An 18,971-nucleotide genomic window follows, 5' to 3' on the forward strand; every position below is an offset into this window, starting at 1 on the left:
AGGAGGTGGAAACGTGGGTTCTACTATGCCAAGACTGCTTGGTAGTTACAACAGGAAAACACAATTAATTAGCAGGAGTACAAATTAAGAAAGTATTTAGTACTTTGTTGTAGTCCATGATCTCTTGTTTGACAATTATAGAAGTCGCGGCTAGACTAAGTGTCTGTAGAATGACATAATTTACGAGTCACAAATCTTGCAGTGACGAATTAATCTCTCGTAATCTTGAATGTAGAATCCGGTGAATTTGAAGACTAACTTGTAACGGAGCTACAAAGACTTGATGGCGGCAAGGACTGAGCTGCAGATTATGACTGACTAACATCAGCACTGGCTGACCACTGAGCACAGCTACGAACTGTAGACTGGCACAACTGCACTACAGCCCTGCTACACATGATGTGGCCTAGCGGCGGCTCTCGGCGAGCATAAGTACTGCGACTGGCTGTGTACTCTTTGGCTAGCACAGCCGTTCTTCTGTTCCGTTTGTCGAGAGGACTGCATCCGACGGATCGATCTCTCAGGCGGCGGTGTGGTCGTATGACTGACGACATCACAGTGCATCATTCCCAGGAGGAGAGGGATGGGGAGGAGGAAGGCTGAGTGATTTCCCAGAGGGGGAAAATTGGTTAAGCACTGAACTGGGAAGGGTGGGTGGGTGGGTGGGGGAAGAGGAGGGGAGGGGGAGGGATAGAGGTTTCTCAGGAGAATGGATTATCGCCAGGCGATCATAAATCAACCACGAGGGGATCATAAATCAATTAGCATAACAACAGGTTAAGGGGAGGGGCTGGTTTAATTGATGAGTTCAATTAATTAGGACATCAATTTTACGTCAAAAGTGGTGCAGAACTCTCTTTGCCCCAGTACTGTCAGTCTTATAAGTAGAATATTTTTCCACAGGAAGATAGGTAATGTGTACACTTACCTGGTTCTGTCATTTTGCTATGTGCCTGTGTCTGAATTACAGTGTTCTGGCTGAATTTGCTTATTGCTTCCTTTTAATTCTTGTTGCAGTGTTTGAGCCATTCAATGAAGCACAGAGATTTTTTGGTCAGAGGAGATGTTAACAGTATCTGTAATACGATAATCTGTAGCAGTGTACATTTCTGTAGCCATATGGATGTAGTAGTAATTAATGTTTTATTACTTATTATAACTGTGTATAGAGTCTATATGTCATAACTTTCCCAATTTTCATCGAACAAATTGCTGTGAAGTGTTGGTTAGCTCAGCTCATTGATACTAATAAAAGCATGTGTTTATGTTCTGTAGCATTAATCGTTAATACATAATTTGATCATTGCTGGATACAATGTCTAGGTCTTTCACAAGCGGCAGCTTCCATCAGTGAAAGTTATCCGAGAGTTTTCACACAAAATGTGCGTGTGGCACTCCATATTCTCTCACGTTGGTACGCAAACCAGAACACGCAGCTAACTGCCTACAGGGCACTGAGTCGCACCTTTGGTTTTGCCATGCACTTTTACTACACTCCAGATCCCACCACTACGTGATCCTTGGGTAGTGGTGATGATAGCGGTTTACCTACCGCCGTCACATCACAGGGCATTGGATTCGAGGAAGACAAAGTGGTTTTGATGGACTGTGTCACTGAAACTTCCGACCTGAGCACTATGGTAAGTCTTTGGAACAAACAACAACGTCGATATTGTCCCAATGAACTAACCAAAAGTCTCACAAGAAATCCTTGAGTGCGAGGTCGCAAAAGGCCAATGATGTTTGTGATATTCGACGGCTCACATATTGCCTACAACGCGACCACAATATTGGCTGCTAATGGCAACACGGGTAGGGACTGGAAGTATCCAGTGGTGAACACCGCACAAATCTACAAAGCGTAGCTGAATTGCTCAGTCGATGAGTGACTCACAACAGTGCTATAGTGTTATAGTGGCGTTTTACAAAGCAGAGCACTGCCAACAATAAACAAAGCATCCAACGCGTTATATCTACAACGACAGTTGCCGAAGTTGACATTTCGTCAGAAAGGCCCCCAAGGAATTTCGCAGGGTGTGAAAGAAGTGGTAGATGACATATTAGCGTTTCTGTAAGATGAGTTAGTGGAATGTATGGTGTTCTATACGTTCGACTGTGCGAACAATGTAGATGAGGAGTACAATGATCATGATACGTCTTACCAAGTGAAAGTGACTATCAAACTTGTGTCGAGCCATGTAGTTCATCATCCCTGTCGGACAGGGAGCCACAAATTCCGTCTCCAGTGAAACGCAGTGAAAGACAATCATTGTCCAAGGAGTGGTTACCGAACATAATTATGTACACGGAAGATCATCCGCAGCAATATGACAGTGTAGTGCATAAGAAAGACTACGGATATTCAAGGGAGGACAAAGAGCTCTTGTTACAAAATTTGGTGTTTGCGCGTTTCAAGGACGCTCGACACAATTTACAGGATATGCAAGAGAGCGACCTACTACGTTTTGCACATCAAACTGCGTCCGGCATAGATTACAGTGATTTCAAGGGAGGCAGTACATGGTTACATAACTTCAAATGATACTGTAGAATTGGAAGACGTAAGATATCGACATTTCAAACAAAGTGTCAGCTTGACGGTGCACAGCAAACTGCGGAATCAGCCCGAAAATTTGTAGATGAGATAAACAAACTTACCGCATCGTTCAGTAACGAATTTCTTTTCAATTCCGACCAATGGGGATTTGAAGGGGAAATGCATATGAAAGGATCCCTGGAAATAGAGGTGCCAAAACAGCTGTATCAAGAATAGCTAACATCATTGCCGTAACGCATTCATATACAATTATGCCGACTGTTAATGTGGATGGTAGATTGGCTGGAAAGATATTTACTGAGCTGCGGGAAGTTGGAGGTGCTCTGTCCCCTACGATTCTTTCTCGTGTACATGATCTTGCAAGGACAGTAGGGAATATTTACGTCACTGCGAGCAAGCGTGGAAAAATGGGCGTAAGATAACTACACCTATGGTATGAGCACTGCTTTTGGCCAATAGCTGGTCAAAATAAGTTGCTTTTGTTTGATGCCTTGTCTGCGTATAAAAATCATACTCCTTTAGAGAACGTGTATGACATTGCAGTTCATATCTCCTGGATTGAGCCTCTGGCTGTTTGTTTCCTCCGTGCCAATGAAACATAATTAAAATTGGAAATTTGTGGTAAGGTCTTATGGGACAAAACTGCTGAGGTCATCGGTCCCTAAGCTTACGCACTACTTAATCTAACTTAAGCTAACTTACGCTAAAGACAACACCCACAGCCATGCCCGAGGGAGGACTCGAACCTCCGACGGAGGGAGCCGCAAAACATAATTACTATCACGCTGTCTGCAGTTACTCCCTAATGGATAGGCAGTTTCACGATAAGCTCGACGACAGGCTGATTTGACTTCGGTTGAATGTCATCACAATCCATCCATTCCCATCACAGCGTACACCAATATGATTCTTTATGTATTCTTTGAAAGTGGGTATCTGAACATCCTGCACGATTTGTAACACCCAAGGAGTCCGCCTTCGATCTTGATGGCGCTAAGCTTCATGATCACTGCGACGCGCGGTTTTTCATTCGGTGTTCAAGGCGCAAGCAATGGTTTGTTCTGAACGTTTCTTGAATGTGGTGATGTCCATTTTGTGAAGTGTAATACATACACCCATGTTTAGAAAAAAACAGAACGCCTTGAACGACTAGAGACAGGATGTTCATATTCACAGGGCATGTATGTTAGTACGTTCTGCAGAAATGATTAGCATTTGAATTAAGTCAGCCCGCGGGATCAAAGTCGACTTCGATATCGTGCCTAGCACCACATACCGATAACAATGTGCCTGCAGCTCTCGTTGTCACTAGAAACCGGAGGTAAGAGATCAATGTGACTTGAGTAGAAGTGCTGGATGCCTCGCAGACACATGCGCGAACCGTACCGCCAAATCAGTGAGCTTGAAAGAGGGCGTATTATTGGCATGCGAGAATGTGATGCTACTATCTGGGGAAATTGCTGCTCGTGTGGGACAAAGTGTTTCGCCAGTGCAACGGGTGTGTGCAGGATGGTTCACGGAAGCCCATAGAACACGACCACCCCCCCCCCCCCCCCCCCCGGAAAGATTGGCACCATTCATACGAACCTGCGTCTTCCTCAGCTCTGGTGCAACAGTGGAACACATCGCAGACAGGGTTGACAGTCCGTAGCCGTTTATTACGGCTTGGGTTACGTGCGCGTCGTCCTTTTTTTCCGTCTACCTTTGACGAATGTACATAAACATGGTAGACGGCAGCAGCGTACGGAACGACGTCACTGGGGACACGAATGACATCAGGTAGTGTTTTCCGACGAATCCAGGTTGTGTTTGTTTGAAAATGATGTCCGAATTTTGGTTGGCCGCAGACAGGGGGAGTGCATTCGCTCAAGACATACAGCTCCAGCTCAACGGCTTATGGTGTGGGGTGCTATTGGGTTCAACCACAAATCACATTTGGTGCGTGTCCAGGACACTGTGACCAGTGTGACCTTCGTGAACGACATCCTGCGATCCGTAGCCATACCCTTTCTGCACAACGCCCCAGACGCCATTTTTCAGAGAGACAACGCAAGACTACATATTGCTGCACGAACACGTGCCTTCTTGGTGCCACAGGATGTCAGCCTTTTGCCCTGGCCCGCCAGATCACCAGACTTATCGCCAATCGAAAATGTGTGGGATACGGTGAAACGATAGGTGCAGCGCTGTGGCCCATTGCCGACCACCACAGATGAACTTTGGAACCAGATGAATGCAGCATGGACGCCTATACCACAGGACGGCATTCGCACCTTATACGCGTCGATGTCATCACGCAAGGAACAAGTTATGAGGGCCCATGGCGGACCCTGTTTCTACTAGGCAACAGGACAGATGCTGAACTGAGGTGACTGAAATGCTAATCATATCTGCAGAACATATTAATGCACATGTCCTGCGAATATGAACGTTCCATCTAAAGTCCTTCAATGTGTTCTGTTTTTTTTCTGAACATGAGTGTACATCCCACAGAAGGTTGATCACTGCACCTGCTGGATACTCATTTTCTGTCGCCCCCCTGATGAACGTGGTGAGTCATTAGCAGTTAATATTTTTCCTGTCTTAATAGTTAAGACGACGCTTTCAAATGAGCCTTACTAAAGATCGAACTTGCAACCTCGCACTCGAGGTGTTCCTTCGTCAGTAACAGGTATTCACCATGATTCAGGAAAAATTAAAAACAAAATATGTTATAATTGTGTCAGAATTTAACGGAAAGACTTTCCCAAAAATAAAATATTGTAGTGATAGTGAAGGAGGTTCTCCGCACTATTAATTACGTAGTCTTTGGACCAAACAGTATAGGTTTCGCGAGAATTCCAGTTACATGGAGTACCTCATATACTACTAAATTTGGTTACTATTAAATTCCATTAGCTACAGGTATATGTCACAATCCTAGCATACTCAAGAAATTCAGTCAATAATTAATTAATTACCCTGCGCCAGTAGCGTTACTAAGCTTTCAAATAGTGAAGTGAGACTAATGTTTCAAATACTCTAATGTTTCGTTAATGAGTGTTCCTGTTGTCTTTTCTTTTGTTGAGTTCCTGTTGGCAGGTTCTTGATAAATCAAAATCCAACTGAAGATTCCTTACACAGCGCTAAAAGAAGACCAAAAAAGGAACATTTTACCACAGATTTTATGCAGTAGCTAATAAATTTAAGGACTTTATTATTTAGTCATAGGTACATGTTGTGTGCTACATATCCATCAAGGGTAGTTTCAGTAGTAGATTAATCTTAATTTTTAACATTAAAGAGTTATAAATAATTCTGAGGTCATATTAGTCAAAGTTGCTTCTAAGATTCAGCATGGTCCATAGGTCCTTAGGTGAGTTATGAGGTTCTTCTTAATATCTGATTCTGAAATATAAAAAAGTAAAATATTAATTAGTTATTCAAATAACAAAAAGCGTTTTGTAATTACACTTAAAAAATGAATATCGTACGTTGAGAACGTTGTGAAAATTGAAGGATGAGTGTAAAGGGTTATTATGAATTATTTGCTTTTCAGTAGCGGCAAATAAGATTTTAGTTTTTAGTTCTTTAGTCTGACGAGTATGTTGTCTTATGAGCTCTGACATAAAAAGGAATATTTATTTACTGAAGAGGAAGTTAATGCAAAAGAAACTAATGAAGATTCTATTTCAGACTGGAATATCTTGAACATTAAATATACAAGAACAGATGTATTTTAGGAAACTTTGTAAAAGTAGGCCGAGAAAACATTTTCAAACTATTCTCAAAGCACGTGCGGAGAAAATATTGACTTCACTGAAAACAAACTGACCTATTCACGCAAACGTCGTTCATCAAATACTGTTTTATACTAAAATCCACTTTTATACGAATCATGAAGAACACACACACACACACACACACACACACACACACACACACACACACACACACAGAGAGAGAGAGAGAGAGAGAGAGAGAGAGAGAGAGAGAGAGATAAACAGATAAAGAAATAGGCCGTGTTAAAATAGCTACCATGGCTGCATTTCAAACATTTGTTACTAGTCACGAGCTGATTTGAATACGTTCACTTTTTTTTTGTATGTAGACAATCACTTTTTTCTCTGTTATTGTTTTTATGGAGGTTACATTTAAAAATAAAATAATTAAACGTGGGCAGACATTAACTGAATAATGCCTGGCTCTGTTAAATGCAACATATTTATGAAAGTTATTGTTGTTTTCGTGGTTCTGAGGAAACATGGGTGTCGAATCCTCAAAATCGTAAAGACAGAAGTATGGTGAGATATGAGTCCCAATACAAAACGAATCTAGTTGTCAATACACCTTAGTCGTATTCCATATTTCTTGTTCCTCTGCAGAAATAAGTGAAAAATTTCATTGAAGTTATTGAAGTTAAGGAAAAACTGAATCGTTGAAAATAAACGTAGATTAATGGCACAGACAAAATTTATTTTGGGCTCTGTAATTTATATGCAACTGAAAAAGTTCATTTTCTATAGACCAGTGGTTCCCAACAGGTGGTCCGCTGACCCCCAGGGGCCCACAAGATGCTATTAGAATAAAAAAATATCTTAAATATATTTTGTATGATAACAGTTTTTTGTTTTGGCCGCTTCCTGCATGAGCAGAGGTTTAGCAAACGCTAACTTATGCGTGTAGCATCTTCCTGTCATTTTCAGTTCATACTCAATTTTTATTTTTTTAAGGAGTTTGTTATACTAAACACCCAGATTTGAAGACAAAGGTTGTGAGCAATAATCAAAAATTTAACAATAACAATGATGGCTAAATTGAAAAAGTTTTAAGCTCAATATTTTTTCAATAATGAATGTGTCAATGTTTTTTCTAATTACCAAAAGTAGAAAACCTATAAAACGACCCTTAATTTGGCTTTTTTAGGTACTTGATATTGTGATACGGCAAGGTACCAATCATGTTCGATGAGGGGGTCCTCGAGAAAATTTTGTTGGGGAACCCTGCTATAGACTATTCGAAGCAGATTACTCTAATTGTAAAATTCCCAGGTATGGAGCTCAAAGTATATGAGTTTGAAAACAGAGCAAAAGTTTCCGTCTTGTTTCAAGAGTAATACGCGGTCCAGTGACATCAATGTGTCTACCGCGTATGTTCGACGTCAACGTGCAATAACCACTCACAGACGGCATTTGGCAGCACTAGCAGTGGAGGGTATATGAAGCTTGTCGGAGGAAAAAAGTGCAATCGTCGTTCTAATGCAGAAATAGGGCGATTTATCTGACGCCCAGAAGGGCATGATCACTGGGTTGCGGGCCTAGGGTGAAAGTGTGGTGTCACCGCCAGACACCACACTTGCTAGGTGGTAGCTTTAAATCGGCCGCGGTCCATTTAGTACATGTCGGACCCGCATGTCGCCACTGTGTGATCGCAGACCGAGCGCCACCACAAGGCAGGTCTCAAGATACGGGATAGCACTCGCCCCAGTTGTACGACGACTTTGCTAGCGACTACACTGACGAAGCCTTTCTCTCATTTGCCGAGAGACAGTTAGAATAGCCTTCAGCTAAGTCAATGGCTACGACCTAGCAAGGCGCCATTAGCCTTACATAGTTTGATAGTTATCGTATGAAATGTCTCATCACGAACGTTGTAAACCAATGACGGATTAAAAGTTAAGTATAATAGCAGCTACGTACTTTTCTTGCTACCATTCATTACGTTTCCTGTTTCAGACCTCTATCTAGCCTAAGTGAGATTACGCGTGCCTTTCGACTACTTCAGCGTGGCGTAGCTGTCTTGTTACGCCACAACAGAAAGCATTTCTGAAACAGCTAAGTTTGTAAACTGTTAGCGTGTCTCCATTGTTATAGTATACCGAGACGGCAAAATGGGGCTAACCAAAACCGGCGCCGAGACAATGACGGTGCACCACGGGCCGGAGATGACAGGGATGAACGAAGCCTGCAGACATCTGTACGGGTGAATAGACGTGCAAACGTTGAGGAACTCGCCGCCCACATGAACCATGGGGTTACCAACAGTGCCTCCTCAATGGCAGAACAGCGAACGTTGCTGTGTATGGGCCTCCGCAGAAGGCGCCTGCTTCGTGCACCCTACTGTTCACCGGCGACGAATACTGGAATTTGCACTCCAGTATCGCGACTGGGCGTCCACTGAGTGGCGACGGTAGCCTCTCCACAAGAATCACGCTTTATGCACCATCGGCCAGTTGGCTGTTGGCATGTATGAATTGAAACGTCTGAAAGCAAACACCCTGCACGCTTTATGGTCTGGACAATGTTTTCGTGGCATTCCCTGTGTGATCTCGTCATTCTGAAAAGCACAATGGATCAACACAAGTATGCAGCTATTCTTGGAGATCATGTCCACCCCTACATGCAGTTGCTTGATCCTCGGCATGATGGTATCTACCAGCAGTTCAATGCAATGTGTCACACAGCTCGCAGTGAACGTGCGTAGTTCGAAGAGCACCAGAATGAGTTCACCGTGCTTCCCCACTCACCAAACTCCGAGGATTTAAACCCAGTCGAGAATCTGAGGGACAAACTCGATCGGGCCGTTCCCGCCATAGATCCTCAACCGAGTGCCCTACCGCGACTAGCCACGGCACTGAAGTCGCCATGGCTCCACATCCCAGACCGTACCTTCCAGAACATGATAGACTCTCTTCCTGCACTTCTCGTGTTACAAAATGTGGTATTAATGTGACTGGATAGTGTATGTGTCCTCTGTAATTATAGAATCTACAATTCTGGCCATTAAAATCACAGCAGTTTCAAAATCACAGCACCTTGAAGGCGGTATGCAAAAACACGTCAAATTGGAATGAAGTGTGCTACATTGTATTGCATTGTATGGAACTGGTGACCTAGAAACGATGGAGAGGCTTTGGCCCTGCCGTAGTGGTACAGAACCCCACAACAGGCTACAGCAGTCCACCCACCCAACCGCCGCCCCACACCGAACCCAGAGTTATTGTGGAGTTAGGCCCCCAGAGGATCCCCCCGGGGAATGTCTCACACCGGACGAGTGCAACCCCTATGTTTGCGTGGTGAGTAATGATGGTGTACGTTTACGTGGAGAAAGTGTTTGCGCAGCAATCACTCACATAGTGTGACTGAGGCAGAATAAGGGGAACCAGCCTGCATTCGCTGAGCCAGATGGAAAATCCCCTAAAAACCATCCACAGACTGGCTGCTACATCGTACCTCGACACTAATCCATCGGGCTCCTTCCTGCCTGGAAAGCAGTGTGTTAGACTGCAAGGCTAACCGGGCCGCTACATAGTTGAATATGCAAATGTTTAGCATTTCAGTAGAACGACACAAACCAGCCATGAGAAATTCCACTTACAACCCGTATACGACGTGCGACAATAAAGTAATGAGACTGATTTTCTTTGCAAGATGTGGCAACCCTGCAGGCTTGCGTAGGCACAATATCTTTGACCTTGGTCTATAAACTTCTTCTAGTCGAAGCGGCACATCGATGCAACTGCTCAGTCATGAGTTATGCTGTAATATGTTAACATGTGTTTGTGTCTCTCGTCACGGAAATGGAACTGCATTATATTGCGCAATGGTATGAAATTTCTTTTTGCGTTAAATTGGATGAAAACGCGACGACAACTTACGTTAAGCTTCAGAAGGCTTTTGGAGAGGAGGTTATGTCAAGAGCTCAAGTTTTTCGTTCGCATAAAGTGTTTAGTGAAGGCAGAAAGAATGTTGAAGATGAAGACCGCAGTGGTCGACCATCAACCTCACGGACGGATGTCAACTTGGCCAGGATGCGTGAACTCATATGATCTGATCGAGGATTATCCGTGAAAATGATTGCAGAAGAACTGAACATCAATCGAGGAACGGTTCGTCTAATAATAACTGAAGATCTTGGTATGAGAAAGATTTGTGCAAAAATGGTCCCCAAAAATCTCACACCACAACAGCGAGAAACACGGAAAAATGTGGCAGCCGATCTGTTAGAGCAAACAGAAACCAATCCAGAATTGTTGAGCCGTGTTATCACTGGTGATGAAAGTTAGTTTTTTCAGTACGATCCAGAGACAAAACGCCAAAGATCGCAATTGTGCTCAAAGGGATCACCCTGACCAAAAATAGCTCACATGTCAAAGTCAAAAGTGAAATGCATGCTTGTTTTCTTCTTTGATTCCAAGGGAATTGTTCATAAAGAGTGGGTGCCTCCTGGACAGTCAACCAATATTACTACAAAGAAATTTTAGAAAGACTTCGTAAAAGAGTTCTTCGTGCCCGTGCCAACATTGCTGATAATTGGATTCTGCATCATGATAATGCACCATCCCATACTGATCCATCAGTACAACAATTTTAACCTCAAAACAAATTTCAGTACTACCACAGCCACCTTATTCACCAGATACCGCTCTGTGCGACTTTTTTTCTATTTGCAAGAGTCAAAACGGCGGTCAAGGGACACCATTGTCAAACAACACAAGATGTCGAAAAAGCTGTGACGAGGGTCTTGAAGAATATTACAGAAGATGAGTTCCAGAAATGCTACCATCAATGGCAGAAGAACTGGAAAATGTGTGTGCAATCAGAAGGGAACTACTTTGGAGGAGACAGCACTAAACTTGACTGAAACAGTAAGCAACATTTTTCTTCACATCAGTCTCATTACTTTATTGTTGCACCTCGTACAAGGAAATAATAAGCAGCGAATTTCTCATTCAGAAATCATATTTGAATATTGCTTGTCTGTGAGGAGATCGTATTAGCCCCTTGTACGGGTGTTATAGTTTAAGTGCAGCTGCCCACAGAGTTTCATTGTGAGTAGTAATTATCGTTGGGCAGCGAAACTTGGTAGATATGCTAATGCGGTAATGTGGAACCGATTTACGCTGAAAAAAATTAGTTTCAATTCTAGTCACCGGGTGCACATCTTTCACTGTACACTGTTTGTGTGATGGTATGATGTTTATGATGTCATTTGATAAACCATTACGTGAGTGGACAATATGGCTATGGTAAGAAAAAATGTTCAAATGCGTGTGAAGTCTTATGGGACTTAACTGCTAAGGTCATCAGTCCCTGAGCTTACACACTACTTAACTTAAATTATCCTAAGGACAAACACACACAATCATTCCCGAGGGACTCGAACCTCCGCCGGGACCAGCCGCACAGTCTATGGCAAGAGAAACCGTGCACTGTTAGTGAAAATGTTTTATGTGAACAGCAGTGACAGGACGCCCAATGTCTTTAATTAGTTTAAAGAAGAAGATTATGAAATTTGAAAACGCAGGTGAGTTTGGTGTGGCAGCACGTCACTTGGGCAGTCCTAGTGCTCGTGCAGCGTCACGAGAATTGTCCTTCCACTGGTCAACAGCATGGAAAGTTTTGCAGTCTATGTTACTCTGGTACCCATACCAGATACAGATGGTGCAGCAACTGAAAACTCACGACTGACAGCAAAATTCTGAATTTACTTTTTGGTTTCTGGCACGGATCGAAGTTGATGACTTGTGGCCATGTAATACTCTTCGGACTAAGGTGGCACATTTTATACTACAGGGTGCGGCGAATACTCAGAACTGCCGAGTTTAGGGTACTGTTAGACCATGTGTTGTGCACTAAAGGCTATTGCACACGCCGTCTGCCTCTGTGTGGTGTGGATTGACAAGCATCTTTATTCTCGGTGCGTTCTTCTTTGAAGGGGATACATCTGGAGGGACTGTCAGGTCTACGGTGACACCTGAAGGTTATCGAGACGACCTGGTACAACATGTGATTCCAGCTTTGGAAGAGCGCAGTTATGCGGAAAGCACTTTTTTTGTGCAAGATGCTACAACATCTCGTGTCGCTCGCCCCGTGAAAAATCTGATTAATGCAACCTTCCTTGAACGTTTTATCTCCAGAGGATTTCCAGATGCGTAGCCTGCAAGATCAACTGATTTGAATCAATGTGACTTTTGGTTCTAGAGATACCTAAGTGAACGCGTTTATCAGGGACACGTTCGGTCTCTAGCCGATCTAAAGACCGGTACACAAGGACAAAGAGGGTTCTCCTTATTGGGCAGTTCCAACTATATAAATCCATTTTGTAAAGGTGAAGAAACCGCACAACAGTTGCTTGATCCACGACCTTTCAATGTATGAGCAACGGGTTTCGGAACACTTAAAGTTTCATCTTCTGGCGTAAACTGTAAAAATGAAAATATTGTGTTACACGGGAATAGGAGGAGATCCTCAAGTCTTAAATATCAGGTAAGGAGGTATGCGGCTAAGGTTTCTAACTTAAATTAAAAGAAAGAACAGGACGTTACTAACAAATAAAATCACTTAACGATGTGATTTCATCCTATCCTCAACCCAATGTTGTCTTAAAACCAAAGGTTCTGCGTCAAAACGATAAAAGGGACCTAAGAAAACCGAGAAAATGGGCATTACGACCGGACACCAAAAGTCATCAGAATCTCGAAACATATAGAATGCAGTAAAAGAACGGGGTGATTGGGAGGAAATCACATATTATGTGGAATTACTTACGTAAATTCCATAAAAACCGTTTCCCTGTGCTGCGCGACTGGGAACACGAACAGGAAAACTGTGGAATAGTAAATACTGGCCATGAGCATGGAGGCCGCACATGACCCATAGCACAGGTGCGGCTTGAAACAGACAACATTGGGGTGAGGATCACCTCAGAAGATTAAGCGATTTTATTTGTAAGTCCTCTTTTCGCTTTCAAGTTATATTAATTTAGAAATTTGAGGTACTTAGTGGCTTATCCGATATTTAAGACTTGAGGATCTCCTTCCATTCCCATGTAACATGATAATTTCATTATTACCGTTCGCACCGGATGGTGGAACTTTCAGTGTTCCGAAACAGATCGTGTACACAATGAAAGAATGTGGAGCAAGCAACTGTTGTGCGGTTTATTCATTTTATAAAATACAGGATCACGTTGCTCAGATCCTACCGGAACTGCTGCGAGCAACTGTTGATCACGGATGCAGCATCTAGTCGATGTCTCCAGTACTCATACTAGAGATGGGCAAAACTGTTCTTTTCAGAGATCGGATCCGAACTGTTCACTCCCTGAAATGAACTAGGTCTTTTTCATGACTCACCACTCATTCACAATAGAAAATAAATGGAAGGCACATTGCCCTTTAAACTTGGTTTATTCCAGTACTATACCTGTATTTTGATCTTATTTGATCCTATTTTGAAGTAACACAGATAATGAGTAAGAATTTTGTATTGTTTATTGAAACTTCCACGATATGACAAAGTTTTTGATTATCGATTTATTTTGCACTATAGTGGTTTTTTGGGTGATCGGAAAATGTTGCAACTTCAGATTTACATTAACAATGTATTTGGCTATAATGTATTAAAATTTCATTAATCTCGTACAAATACATCCCAAGCCATATATTTTTAAAGTGAACATTTCCTTCCGAAGACGCCCAAAATCGCAAAATCCGTACTACAATTAGAAAAAAAAATATAAATTTGACTGTAAGACCAAAGTGCTGCATATAGCCTTATGCAGAATAAAACAAGGAAAATATTGGTGTATCACATTTAGCGATACGTTTATTGGTTCACTCATAATTAAAGTGTAAATTCGAGTGTCCATAATAAAAAATCCTCTAGTAAGAGGAGTCGTCAGGAACCTCATCTGATCAGTTTAAACAAATAAAAATAAAATAAAAACAAATGATGTATACATAACATAATTATGTAATATACACTCCTGGAAATTGAAATAAGAACACCGTGAATTCATTGTCCCAGGAAGGGGAAACTTTATTGACACATTCCTGGGGTCAGATACATCACATGATCACACTGACTGAACCACAGGCACATAGACACAGGCAACAGAGCATGCACAATGTTGGCACTAGTACAGTGTATATCCACCTTTCGCAGCAATGCAGGCTGCTATTCTCCCATGGAGACGATCGTAGAGATGCTGGATGTAGTCCTGTGGAACGGCTTGCCATGCCATTTCCACCTGGCGCCTCAGTTGGACCAGGGTTCGTGCTGGACGTGCAGACCGCGTGTGACGACGCTTCATCCACTCCCAAACATGCTCAATGGGGGACAGATCCGGAGATCTTGCTGGCCAGGGTAGTTGACTTACACCTTCTAGAGCACGTTGGGTGGCACGGGATACATGCGGACGTGCATTGTCCTGTTGGAACAGCAAGTTCCCTTGCCGGTCTAGGAATGGTAAATCGATGGGTTCGATGACAGTTTGGATGTACTGTGCACTATTCAGTGTCCCCTCGACGATCACCAGTGGTGTACGGCCAGTGTAGGAGATCGCTCCCCACACCATGATGCCGGGTGTTGGCCCTGTGTGCCTCGGTCGTATGCAGTCCTGATTGTGGCGCTCACCTGCACGGCGCCAAACACGCATACGACCATCATTGGCACCAAGGGAGAAGCGACTCTCATCGCTGAAGACGACACGTCTCCATTCGTCCCTCCATTCACGCCTGTCGCGACACCACTGGAGGCGGGCTGCACGATGTTGGGGCGTGAGCGGAAGACGGCCTAACGGTGTGCGGGACCGTAGCCCAGCTTCATGGAGACGGTTGCGAATGGTCCTCGCCGATACCCCAGGAGCAACAGTGTCCCTAATTTGCTGGGAAGTGGGGGTGCGGTCCCCTACGGCACTGCGTAGGATCCTACGGTCTTGGCGTGCATCCGTGCGTCGCTGCGGTCCGGTCCCAGGTTGACGGGCACGTGCACCTTCCGCCGACCACTGGCGACAACATCGATGTACTGTGGAGACCTCACGCCCCACGTGTTGAGCAATTCGGCGGTACGTCCACCCGGCCTCCCGCATGCCCACTATACGCCCTCGCTCAAAGTCCGTCAACTGCACATACGGTTCACGTCCACGCTGTCGCGGCATGCTACCAGTGTTAAAGACGGCGATGGAGCTCCGTATGCCTCGGCAAACTGGCTGACACTGACGGCGGCGGTGCACAAATGCTGCGCAGCTAGCGCCATTCGACGGCCAACACCGCGGTTCCTGGTGTGTCCGCTGTGCCGTGCGTGTGATCATTGCTTGTACAGCCCTCTCGCAGTGTCCAGAGCAAGTATGGTGGGTCTGACACACCGGTGTCAATGTGTTCTTTTTTCCATTTCCAGGAGTGTATATATCGGTATTAGTACGAAGAACAATATCCAGAATAGACGAACTCCGATGCAGAGGCGCTGAGTCAAGCTGGTCGAGCCGCGAGCTGTATTGCTGCGTGAGGTAAGACCGCAGAGACCAGAGTGACACCTGAGTTGCTTTGATCAACGCTCTGGCTAGAGTCGAGAACGTTGGGTGGGTGAGCGTTGAGCCGGCGAGTTCTGAGGGTGGGGGGAGCGGTGAACGGCCACCACTCAGCCGCTCCGAGACAAATCGTCCGTTCTCTTGCGAGCAGGTTGTTGCAAGTAGTTCTTATGTTCTCCGCCAGGAGGCTCTCTGTCCTGTTGCTCGCATCAACTGCCCAGAGGGCAGGACGTGCGACTGAAACGATAGCCGACGGAGTGCGATGCTAAGTTAAGGTGCGCCAGACACTGCACGCGGCAGAGGAAGCACAGAGACGGCACGGCATATGTGAAACACAAAATCCAATGAGGCACTGCACAATGCAGGCAGCCAAGGCAGAAGCAGGGCAGAGGCCGGCGCCGGCTGTGTTATGTGGCGTGCAGTGTGCTCCGACCAGGAGAGGCCCCGCTGACCTGCTCCGACTCTCTCTCTCTCTCTCTCTCTCTCTCTCTCTCTCTCTCTCTCTCGATCTGTTGTGTGAAACGTTTGGAGCTACCGTTCTTTTTTCCTGAATCACTGATTGTTCACTCCTTTGAAAGATTCAACTCTATAAAACAGTTCAGGAGCGGATCCCCATCTCTAACTCATACTGAACAAACCGTATAAGCGGCAGTTAATAATAAAATTAACTTCATGCGTTTCTCACTTGATTCAGCTTCTCTGTCCACGTACCGTTCCTAATCCGTTACCCATGGTAACATTTCTGTGCGTCTTTCTTGCATTCACAGCACCATATTTGCACTTGGTGGCCAGAATTGCAACTAATTTTTTCCCAACATAAATCAGTTAAACGTTAAGGCATCTACCATGTTTCGCTGCCACACAGTAATTATAGCCAACACTGGACCTCTGTGAGTAGCTGCCCTTTAGTTATAACCACTCAGTAGAAGGAGAAACATCTATCAGCGAACATCAGGTTTCGAGACTGCCATGATCATCGCCTATCGAGACTGTGATTGACCGGGCATGATGTTGCTGCTAGCTTTGGACGGGCACCCATCACTGTCAAGCGAACGTGGGAGCGATGGGTTGTAGGGCCATACATAATGCCATGCGGGATCTCATCGGCTCCATGCGATTAGCGCTCTGCAGAACGGACATACCTTTAATCAAGAAACGGGCTTGTTTGCAGCAAGACAAATATCCACATGTATAATAAATAGCTCTCGGTTTTCCAGGCGCATCAAGTGATTAAAATTAGTCAAGCCTCCAGCCAAGCAATCGTCCAAGCAGTCTAATCTAAAAGCCGTAAATTCAACTAAATACCTAGGTATTACAATTACGAACAACTTAAACTGGAAGGAACACATAGTAAATGTTGTGGGGAAGACAGGACACTTAGAAAATGTAACACACCTACTAAGGAGACTGTCTACACTACACTTGTCCGTCCTCTTTTAGAATACTGCTGCGCTGTGTGGGATCTTTACCAGATAGGACTGACGGAGTACATCGAAAAAGTTCAAAGGAAGGCAGCACGCTTTATATAATCGCGAAATATGGGAGAGAATGTCAAGAAATGATACGGGATTTGGGCTGGGCATCATTAAAAGCAAGGCATTTTTCGTTGCGACGGAATCTTCTCAAAAAATTCCAATCACCAACTTCCTCCTCCGAAAGCGACAATATTTTCTTGACACCTACCTACATAAGGAGGAACGATCACCACGATAAAATAAGGGAAATTAGAGCTCGTACGGAAAGACAACTATAGACCTATACCTCTAACTTCGATCACTTGTAAAATTTTGGAACACGTATTGTGTTCGAGTATAATGACATTTCTGGAGACTAGAAATCTACTCTGTAGGAATCAGCATGGGTTTCGAAAAAGACGATCGTGTGAAACCCAGCTCGCGCTATTCGTCCACCAGACTCAGAGGGCCATAGACACGGGTTCCCAGGTAGATGCCGTGTTTCTTGACTTCCGCAAGGCGTTCGATACAGTTCCCCACAGTCGTTTAACGAACAAAGTAAGATCATATGGACTATCAGACCAACCATGTGATTGGATTGAAGAGTTCCTAGATAACAGAACGCAGCATGTCATTCTCAATGGAGAGAAGTCTTCCGAAGTAAGAGTGATTTCAGGTGTGCCGCAGGGAAGTGTCGTAGGACCGTTTCTATTCACAATATACATAAATGACCTTGTGGATAACATCGGAAGTTCACTGAGGCTTTTTGCCGATGATGCTGTGGTATATCGAGAGGTTGTAACAATGGAAAATTGTACTGAAATGCAGGAGGATCTGCAGCGAATTGACGCATGGTGCAGGGAATGGCAATTGAATCTCAATGTAGACAAGTGTAATGTGCTGCGAATACATAGAAAGAAAGATCCCTTATCATTTAGCTACAATATAGCAGGTTAGCAACTGGAAGCAGTTAATTACGTTAATTATCTGGGAGTAGGCATTAGGAGTGATTTAAAATGGAATGATCATATAAAGTTGATCGTTGGTAAAGCAGATTCCAGACTGAGATTCGTTCGAAGAATCCTAAGGAAATGTAATCCGAAAACAAAGGAAGTAGGTTACAGTACACTTGTTCGCCCAGTGCTTGAATACTGCTCAGCAGTGTGAGCTCCGTACCAGATAGGGTTGATACACGAGATAGAGAATATCCAACGGAGAGCAGCGCGCTTCGTTACAGGATCATTTAGTAATCGCGAAAGCGTTACGGAGATGATAGATAAACTCCGGTGGAAGACTCTGCAAGAGAGACGCTCAGTAGCTCGAGAACATACCTTCAACGAGGAGTCAAGCAGTAGATTGCTCCTGCCTACGTATATCTCGCGAAGAGACCATGATAAAATCAGAGAGATTAGAGCCCACAATCCTTCTTTCCACGAACTGTACGAGACTGGAATAGAAGGGAGAACTGATAGAGATACTCAAGGTACCCTCCGCCACACAGCGTCAGGTGGCTTGCGGAGTATGGATGTAGATGTAGATGTAGATGTATAAGATATCGGTGTTCATTCTTTCCGTGCCCTATACGAGATTGGAATAATAGAAAATTGTGAAAGTGGTTCGATGAACCCTCTGTCAGGCACTTTAATGTGATTTGCAGAGTATCCATGTAG

The 18,971-nt window shown here is 44.1% G+C and overlaps 1 protein-coding gene across 2 annotated transcripts in view; it reads right to left on the reverse strand.

Annotated features, from left to right (window-relative positions):
* Positions 1–5,736: 5,736 nt before the first annotated feature.
* Positions 5,737–18,971, reverse strand: part of LOC124595633 — a 267,034-nt gene continuing 253,799 nt past the window's right edge. For both annotated transcript variants that reach the window (XM_047134458.1, XM_047134457.1), the window contains exon 9: positions 5,737–5,944. The gene's annotated coding sequence lies outside the window, so the exon portion shown is untranslated. The remainder of the gene's footprint in view (positions 5,945–18,971) is intronic.

The sequence above is a fragment of the Schistocerca americana genome, chromosome 2 (assembly GCF_021461395.2).
Source record: "Schistocerca americana isolate TAMUIC-IGC-003095 chromosome 2, iqSchAmer2.1, whole genome shotgun sequence".
Lineage (NCBI taxonomy): Eukaryota > Metazoa > Arthropoda > Insecta > Orthoptera > Acrididae > Schistocerca > Schistocerca americana.